The sequence below is a fragment of the Arachis hypogaea genome, chromosome 17, assembly GCF_003086295.3.
Source record: "Arachis hypogaea cultivar Tifrunner chromosome 17, arahy.Tifrunner.gnm2.J5K5, whole genome shotgun sequence".
Lineage (NCBI taxonomy): Eukaryota > Viridiplantae > Streptophyta > Magnoliopsida > Fabales > Fabaceae > Arachis > Arachis hypogaea.
Genome location: NC_092052.1, coordinates 65842869 through 65852181, shown reverse-complemented (window position 1 = coordinate 65852181; position 9313 = coordinate 65842869). Strand labels below are relative to the sequence as shown.

The window sequence follows — 9313 nt, the reverse complement described above, 5'->3', positions numbered from 1 at the left end:
TGTTATTCTTTTAACCATTTTTGGTTACTTTAAGCTCAAGAAAATGCATAAAACAACTAAAACTAACAGAAAAATGCTAGTGAAACTAGCCTAAGATGCCTTGGCATCACAACACCAAACTTAATACTTGCTTGTCCCTAAGCAAGTCCTGAGTTATTTGAGAAGAAAGTATGAAACAGAAAGCAATTACATTGGCTATATTAGCAAGCATTTGAAGTTCATCAGAAGGGTTTTATGCAGAAAGTTGCAGCATCACTTTTTCATACTTATCAGGTAAGATTATCACTTTTTCATTGCATCCATCAAACACTGCTATGGCCTCTTGTTATTCTTATGTCTTTGGCACTTTTCTCTTCTTTGTTTTTCTTTTCTTTTTCTTAGAGCTTCTTTTGCTCCTTGTTTGCTTAGTGTCATGTGTTGCACAAGCCTTTGGCATTTTCTTTTTCTTATCAGTGCACTACACATATCCACTTTAGGCATTTTAGTTCACATTTCTTCTTGAGACATTGGTGCCCAGCACCTCTTTGTGTGACTAAATGTTTTGTATTTAGGTTGCTCTTGATAATGGACTTTTGGTTGATAATCCCGGGTTAGTTAACCCAAGTTACCAAGTGTTGAAACACTCCTCAGAACCTATTCATCCAAGCATATCCTTAATACATAAACACCACAGGCATTTATCTCAGAAGTTCAAACCATTGGTACCTAGCTTATTTTCTCAATTTTTTTTCTTTTTGGTTGCCCTTTTTCAGTGGCTTTTTCTTCTTCTTTTTCTTTCTTTTTTTCATGGCCAAAGACATTTATTCATCAAGATCCATAGACAGTTTTCAATTTCTACACAAAGAATGATAATTCTACACTCTAATTCCAGTGATCTGACTAAACAATCAAGCATGCATACCACCACTTAATTCTACTTGATTTGTCACTAATTTAGCCAAGTTACTTTTGTTCAAACTTTTCTTTTATTTTCGGAGACAGAACAAGCATGGCAAGCATTTGTTTAAGAAGGTGGAGTTATATCCAAACATCTAGGCATTCACTTTATTCAAAGCAATAAACAGACAAATATACTAAAAACTTCACATTCCAGAAAGATTCAACATTTACAGTTTAAACCAGAACAAGCATGCTTTTGTTTGCCCTTTTTAAAGAATTATCAAGGAACAATACCACCTTGTGAAATTCCTTGTTTTCTCTTTGTTGCCAGGAAACAATTTGATTTCCCTTCTTCTCCTAAATGTTGCTTCATGCTTTAAAATCCTTGTTTCCTTTCCTGCAAAGAGTGATGAAGTTGCTTGCTTCTCAAGCACTTGAGTGGTTAGCTCAACTATGTGTGGGTAAGTATCTGAGTCTTAAGTTGGTGTGTGAACACCAAACTTAGTCTCCCACTTACTTCTCTGTGCTTTGAATCCTTGAGTTCTCTTTGGAATGAAGTTGCTGCTAAGGGTTTTAAGCATTTCTGTGACTGCTTAGAATGGTTGTTCCTCTCATATAATTCAAAGGTTGTTGTGTTCAGTTGATCTTTATGGTGGAACACCAAACTTAGAGTCACACATTCCCCTTTGAATTATTGATCCACGAATTCATTGTTTGGTGTGAAACACCAAACTTAATTCTTTGCAATGCACAGAAATTACTTCACCCTTTTTATTGAAACAAATAAAAGAAACAGCAAAAGGGTATTACCTCAGGTTGGGTTGCCTCCCAACAAGCGCTTCTTTAACGTCATTAGCTTGACGGTCAGCTTCCTCAGTTGAGGTGATATTTAACTTTGTCCTTCTCATCCACATCTCCCAAGTAATGTTTGAGTCTTTGACCGTTCACAATGAAGGTTCGTTGTGACTTTTCTTCCATGATTTCTACTTGTCCATATTTGGAGACCTTGGTGACAAGGAATGGTCCTGACCACCTTGATTTTAGCTTCCCTGGAAATAGCTTCAGCCGAGAATTGTAGAGCAATACTTTTTGTCCTTCTTCAAATTTCCTTGGGGCTATGTTGCTGTCATGCTTCTTCTTTGCTCTTTCTTTGTAAATTTTGGCATTCTCATAAGCTTCCGCTCTGAATTCTTCCAACTCTTGAATTTGCAACATCCTTCTTTCTCCAGCAGCTTTGTTGTCCAAGTTCAAAAGTTTCAAGGCCCAGTATGCCTTGTGCTCCAACTCCAGTGGCAAATGGCAAGCTTTTCCATATACTAGTTGGTAAGGAGACATTCCAATTGGTGTTTTGAAAGCTGTCCTATATGCCCAAAGAGCATCATCTAGCTTAATCGACCAGTCCTTCCTTGAAGTTCCCACAGTCTTTTCCAGGATCCTTTTGAGTTCTCTGTTAGATATTTCGGCTTGCCCACTTGTCTGTGGATGGTATGGTGTGGCTACCTTGTGTTTGACTCCATATTTTAGAAGCAATGCCTCTAATGGTTTGTTGCAGAAGTGGCTTCCTCCATCACTGATGATTGCTCTTGGAACCCCAAAACGGCAAAAAATGTGTTTTCTGAGGAAGTTCATGACTACCTTATTATCATTGGTTGGAGTTGCTATTGCTTCAACCCATTTGGAGACATAGTCTACTGCCACAAGAATGTAATTATTTGAGTATGAGGAGGGAAAGGGTCCCATGAAATCTATCCCCCATACATCAAACAATTCAAGTTCCAGAATGAATTGTTGTGGCATTTCATTTCTTCTTGGCAGGTTCCCCGCTTTCTGGCATTCGTGGCAGTGCTTCACTAATTCTTTTGCATCTTTGAAGATAGTGGGCCAATAAAAACCACACTGCAACACCTTAGCTGCTGTTCTTTCTCCTGCAAAATGTCCTCCATAAGTGGAGCCATGGCAGTCCCATAAGACTTCCCTTCCTTCTTCCTCGGATATGCATCTTCTGAGTATGCCATCGGAACATTTTTTGAACAAGTATGGTTCGTCCCAGATGAAGTATTTGGCATCATTTACCAATTTCTTCCTTTGATGTTTGTTAAATTCCAACGGTAAACTCCCAGTGGCCTTGAAGTTTGCTATGTCTGCAAACCAGGGTGCTTTGTGAATTACCATGAGTTGTTCATCAGGAAAGCACTCATTTATATGTGTGCTTTGTGCGCTTCCTTCTTCACATGGTATTCTTGATAAATGGTCTGCCACCTTGTTCTCTACACCCTTCTTGTCTTTGATTTCAATGTCAAATTCCTGCAACAAAAGAACCCATCTAATAAGTCTTGGTTTGGATTCTTGTTTAGCAAGTAAGTATTTTAAAGCTGAATGATCAGTGAAGACAATGACTTTAGATCCAATGAGATAGGATCTAAATTTGTCAAATGCAAAGACTATTGCCAAGAGTTCTTTTTCAGTGGTTGTGTAATTCCTTTGGTTATCATTCAAGACTTTACTGGCATAATAAATCACATGTACCAAATTGTCTTTCCTTTGTCCTAACACTGCCCCAATAGCAAGGTCTGATGCATCACACATCAGTTCAAAAGGTAAGTTCCAATCAGGTGGGGCAATGATAGGTGCAGAGGAAAGTTTTTGCTTCAAAAGTTCATAGGCGAGCATGCAATTTTTATCAAATACAAAGGGTGTATCAGAGACAAGCAAGTTACTCAAAGGTTTGGCTATTTTAGAAAAGTCTCTAATAAACCTTCTGTAAAAACCAGCGTGTCCCAAAAAACTCCTAACTGCCCTTACATTACTTGGTGGAGGTAATTTTTCAATGAGTTCCACCTTAGCTCTGTCCACCTCAATGCCTCTATTAGAGATTTTGTGGCCAAGGACTATTCCTTCTGTGACCATGAAATGACACTTTTCCCAGTTTAATACTAGGTTAGTCTCTTGGCATCTCTTAAGCACCAAGGCAAGGTGGTGTAGGCAGCTAGGAAAAGAATCTCCAAACACAGAAAAATCGTCCATGAAGACCTCAATAAATTTTTCAATCATGTCCAAAAAGATGGACAGCATGCATCTTTGGAAAGTGGCAGGTGCATTGCACAATCCAAAGGGCATGCGTCTATAAGCAAAAACTCCATATGGACAAACAAATGATGTTTTCTCTTGATCTTTAGGATCAACTACTATTTGGTTGTAGCCTAAATATCCATCTAAAAAACAATAGTAAGCATGTCCGGCAAGCCTTTCAAGCATCTGATCCATGAATGGGAGTGGGAAATGATCCTTTCTGGTGGCTTCATTGAGCTTCCTGTAGTCTATGCACATCCTCCACCCAGTGACGGTTCTTGTGGGTATGAGTTCGTTCTTCTCATTTGGCACCACAGTTATGCCACCTTTCTTGGGAACTACATGGATGGGACTAACCCATGGGCTATCAGAAATGGGGTAGATTACCCCTGCCTGCCATAACTTCATAACTTCCTTTTGTACCACTTCTTTCATGACGGGATTCAATCTTCTCTGAGCTTGAATGGAGGGTCTAGCATCCTCTTCTAACAAGATTTTATGCATGCATATGGATGAGCTTATTCCCTTCAAATCGGCTAGGGTCCATCCAATGGCATCTTGATGAGTTTGTAGCACCTTGATCAATTCTTCTTCCTGTTCTTGGCTCAGGGCAGAGCTAATGATAACAGGGTGACTCTCATCACTACCCAAGTATGCATACTTGAGATTAGGGGGCAATGCTTTGAGCTCAGGTTTTGGTGCTTCCTTCTCTTCTTTCACTCTCTCTGGCATGCTTAGCATGGTTGTTTCAGCAGCCTTGATGTCACTAACTTCAATATCCTTGGTGAACTCCTCCTCTGCCACTTCCTTTATTGTTTCCTCAAAAGTTTCTTGTACTGCAATGTCCACTACATCAATCCTCATGCATTCCCTTAGTGATTCTGATGGATAGCTCATTGCCTTGAATACGTTAAACACCAATTTCTCATCATGTAGTCTAAGAGTGAGTTCACCCTTTTGTACATCTATGATGGCTCCAGCAGTAGCCAGGAAGGGTCTTCCCAGAATTATTGAAGCTTTGGCTTCTTCCTCCATATCTAACACCACAAAATCAGCAGGAAATATAAAATCTCCCACTTTCACCAACAAATCCTCAACTATCCCATGAGGGAATTTAAAAGTTCGATCTGCCAATTGGAGGGCCATTCTTGTTGGTTTGGCTTCCTCAATCTTCATTCTTCTCATCATTGTTAGAGACATCAAATTGATACTGGCCCCTAAGTCACACAAGGCCTTCTCCACCATGACTTCTCCTATGATGCAGGGGATTTGGAAACTGCCTGGATCCTTCAATTTCTGAGGTAATTTGTGCTGAATGATGGCACTGCATTCTTCAGTTAACAACACAGTTTCCTCATTTCTCCAGCTTCTCTTCTTGGTCATCAATTCCTTTAAGAATTTTACATATAGTGGCATTTGCTCTATTGCCTCAGCAAAGGGAATGTTAATTTGAAGCTTCTTGAAAATCTCCAAGAACCTGGAGAATTGGCCATCCTTTTCACTTTTCATCAAACGTTGAGGATAAGGTGCTTTAGGTGTATAAGGCTTCAGGACCTCTTTTTCTTTTTCTTTTGTTGCAGACGGTGTAAAAGATTGTCCTTGTTCTTTGTCTTTCACATTTTCCTTTGCTTCATCCTCTGTGGTTTCCTTTGAGATCTCCTTCAGATTCTTTCCACTTCTGAGGGTTATGGCTTTACACTCTTCCCTTGCAATAGCCTTGGCAGCATGAGAAGCGCTTGTCCCAGGGGTTTGCTTAGACAAATACACAATTTGATTTTCTAGCTTCTGGATGGCAGCTCCTTGGTTTTGCAGGTTAGAGTTTACTTCTTCCTTAAAAGCTTTCAATTCGGTTATGTCTTGACTCATGGTTGCAAGCATTCCTTCTATCCGGTTTAATTGATCTTGAAATTGTTGGTTCGGATTAAGTTGGGTAGGTTGATTATTTTGGCCATGATATGATGGTTGGGGGTAAGTGTTTTGTGTGGCTTGGTATGATCTTTGGTTGGAGTTTTGGTATGTGGAATTGTTATGTTGGTTGTGGTTGTAAGGTTTGTGGTTTTGTGGTTGGGTTTGTTGGTTCCCCCACCCAAAGTTTGGGTGATTTTTCCATCCTGGGTTGTAAGTGTTGGAATGTGGATCATATGATTGCCTTTGTTGGTTTCCCACATAGTTGGCCTCTTCCCAATCACCTCCTTCAATGCTTACTTCCTCTTGATCTTGTGTGTGTATTGCAGCCACTTGCTTTGTTTCTAATTGCCTGGTAAGCTCTGCTAGTTGCTTGGCAAACACCTTGTTTTGGGCTAGAATTGTATCAACATGGTTCAGCTCCATGACTCCCTTAGTGTTGTGCCTTTCTGATGCATAGTAGTACTCATTCTCAGCCACTGTCTCAATCACCTCAATGGCCTCTTCCACAGTCTTTTTCCTGTTCAATGAACCTCCTGATGAATGGTCTACAGCCTTCCTTGATTCATAAGAAAGTCCATCATAGAAAATATGCAATTGCACCCAATCATGGAACATGTCTGGTGGGCATTTCCTTGTCAAATCCTTGAATCTCTCCCATGCCTCGTAGAGAGTTTCACCATCTTGTTGTCTAAAAGTTTGAACCTCGGATCGAAGCCTATTGACCTTTTGTGGGGGGTAGAAACGTGCCAGAAACTTGCTTTCCACCTCATCCCATGTTGTTAGACTCCCCCTTGGGAATGATTCCAGCCACTTAGCTGCTTTGTCCCTAAGTGAAAATGGGAACGAAAGCAGTTTATAGGCATCTTCCTGGACTCCATTGGACTTCACAGTGTCACAAATTCTCAGGAATTTTGTGAGATGTTGGTTGGGATCTTCATTAGCACTCCCACCAAATGAACAATGATTCTCCATAAGTGATATTAGCTGTGGTTTGAGTTCAAAATTGTTGGCCTGAATGGGTGGTTTCTGAATGCTGCTACCACAATTCCCAGAGGTTGGGTTTATGTATGAACTAAGAACCCTCCTCTCAGGAATGGCATTGTTTCCATCAGCTCTCTCATGGTTGTGAACTTCTCTATCCATGTTGAGATCTAAAGCTTCCTCAAAATTGTCCTCAGATTCTCCTTCAGATTCCTCTTCTCCCACTACTCTCTTCCCTCTTGCTTCCCTTCTCAGTCTATGAAGGGTCCTCTCTGGTTCGGTATATGGAGGAGTTGATGTCTCTCCTCTCCTACCTGTCATACAAGAACACAGCACAGGCACAAACAAGTGAAATACTCTTGGTTAATGGAAGAGTATGGTTAGAGCAATTGAGGAATTAATTCAAACAGTTAGTGAGTCAGTGAGTTAGTTGCTTGAATTTAAAGGCATAAAGAAAGAAAGCATGTAACCGAGTGCAGAAATTAAAATTCAACAAGTAACTTGAACAGAATTAACAAAACAAGAGAATTGCTCAATCTAATTAGCTTCCAATTGGAGAATTGTCAATCGAAAACCAATCCCCGGCAACGGCGCCATAAACTTGATGCGCATAAACTAGTTATGCTACGATTTAGGAAATTGCACGATCGGCAAAATTCCTTCCGGCAAGTGCACCGGTTATCGTCAAGTAAAAACTCACAATAGAGTGAGGTCGAATCCCACAAGGATTGGTTGAGTGAGCAATTCGGATTGGAAGTGTGTTCTAGTTGAGCGGAATCAAGATTTAGATGAGAATTGCGGAATGTAAAATTGGCGGGAAAAGTAAATGACAAGGAATTGAAATGGCGGAATCTTAAATTGCATGAATTAAAGAGCAGAATGTAAATTGCTGAAATTAAAAAGGAATGGGGGTGATTGCATGAATTGAGTTGCAGAATGTAAAGAGAAGATGGAAATCAGAATTGGGGGATTCATTGGGTTATAGGAGATATTGAGATCTCCGAATCAAAACATGTTTATCTCTTCCTCAAGCAATGCGTTCATTGAATTTTGCTTGGCAATCTTATATGATTGGATCCCAATCCCTTGGCTCACCAATTCTCTCTAAAAATGAACAAATTCCCAATCCCTTGGTTTAAATGTTCATAAGAAGAGATGATGCTCGATCACTGATTATACCACACAGTTTCATGAACCACAATTTGGTAGGATTACATGTCACAATATCCATCCAAACCCCAATCCAATTCACTGTGAGAAAGCTTCTCTAGCATGAATCCTCCATTCCTTTCCCAAGGTTCCGAAGGATTCCAATTATGGGTAGTTTCTTTCCCAAGACAACTACCCAATGGAATTAGATCGAGAAGCTTTCTAACAAAATTCAAGAGAAAAGATTGAAGAAGAAGATAAAACTATTATTGATTCATTGAATTACAATAGAGCTCCCTAACCCAATGAAAGGGGGTTTAGTGAGTCATAGCTCTGAATTCAATTACAAAGATATGAAAACTAGCTAAAAGTGAAGGTAAAAGTTCCAAAGTCCCTTTCTAACTTAAATTCTATCCTATTTATACACTTTCTATATTGAGCTTCTGTTGTGTTTCTTGGGCTTTGAGGCCTCTCCATGCTTTCCTTTTGCCTTGGGCTTATGATCCATAATCTTGATGAGGCTGTTGATCCAAATTCTGTAACATTCATTGAGCCAACTTAGTGATAATCAAATAATGACACATGACTCAATAAATTGAGATTTCAAACTCATCAATCCTTCAGGCCCAATCCCATAAACCATGATATTCAATTGGGTTTCATACCAGAATAAGTTTAAGTTAATGTTTGTGCTCAAATACTAACTTAAACCACAATATTTTTGGTCCAGAAACCTTTTCCAAGAGTGGCGTTTAAGTTGCAGTTTAAGCTTAAACTGCAGCTTAAACGCCAGACACTTCCAGTGAGGCCTTTTGTAGAAGCACGTTTAAGCTTCAGTTTAAGGTTAAACTGAAGCTTAAACGTGGAAATGGAAGAAAGCAGCCCTGGAGAGTCATGTAGTCGAACACGTTTAAGCTTCAGTTTAAGGTTAAACTGAAGCTTAAACGTGGATATAGGAAGGGCAGCACTAGAGGTCGAACACGTTTAACCTCCAGTTTAAGGTTAAACTGGAGGTTAAACGTGGAAATGGAAGGAGGCATCCTGGAGGTCGAACACGTTTAACCTCCAGTTTAAGGTTAAACTGGAGGTTAAACGTGGAAGCTTAGAAGGGTAGCCCTGGAGGTGTCGAACACGTTTAAGCTCCAGTTTGAGGTCAAACTGGAGCTTAAACGTGGAAATGGAGAGAGCAACCCTGGAGGAGGAAACTTGGTCGAACACGTTTAAGCTCCAGTTTGAGGTCAAACTGGAGCTTAAACGTGGAAATGGCTCCCTGGTGCTTTTCCCATTCTGGCGTTTAACCTCCAGTTTAAGGTTAAACTGGAGGTTA

The 9313-nt window shown here is 40.0% G+C and overlaps 1 non-coding gene across 1 annotated transcript; it reads left to right on the top strand.

Moving 5' to 3' along the window:
• Window positions 1-6469: 6469 nt before the first annotated feature.
• Window positions 6470-6573, top strand: LOC112767811 (small nucleolar RNA R71). Its single transcript, XR_003185251.1, has one exon. It is a non-coding gene; the product is annotated as a small nucleolar RNA R71 (small nucleolar RNA).
• Window positions 6574-9313: the final 2740 nt, after the last annotated feature.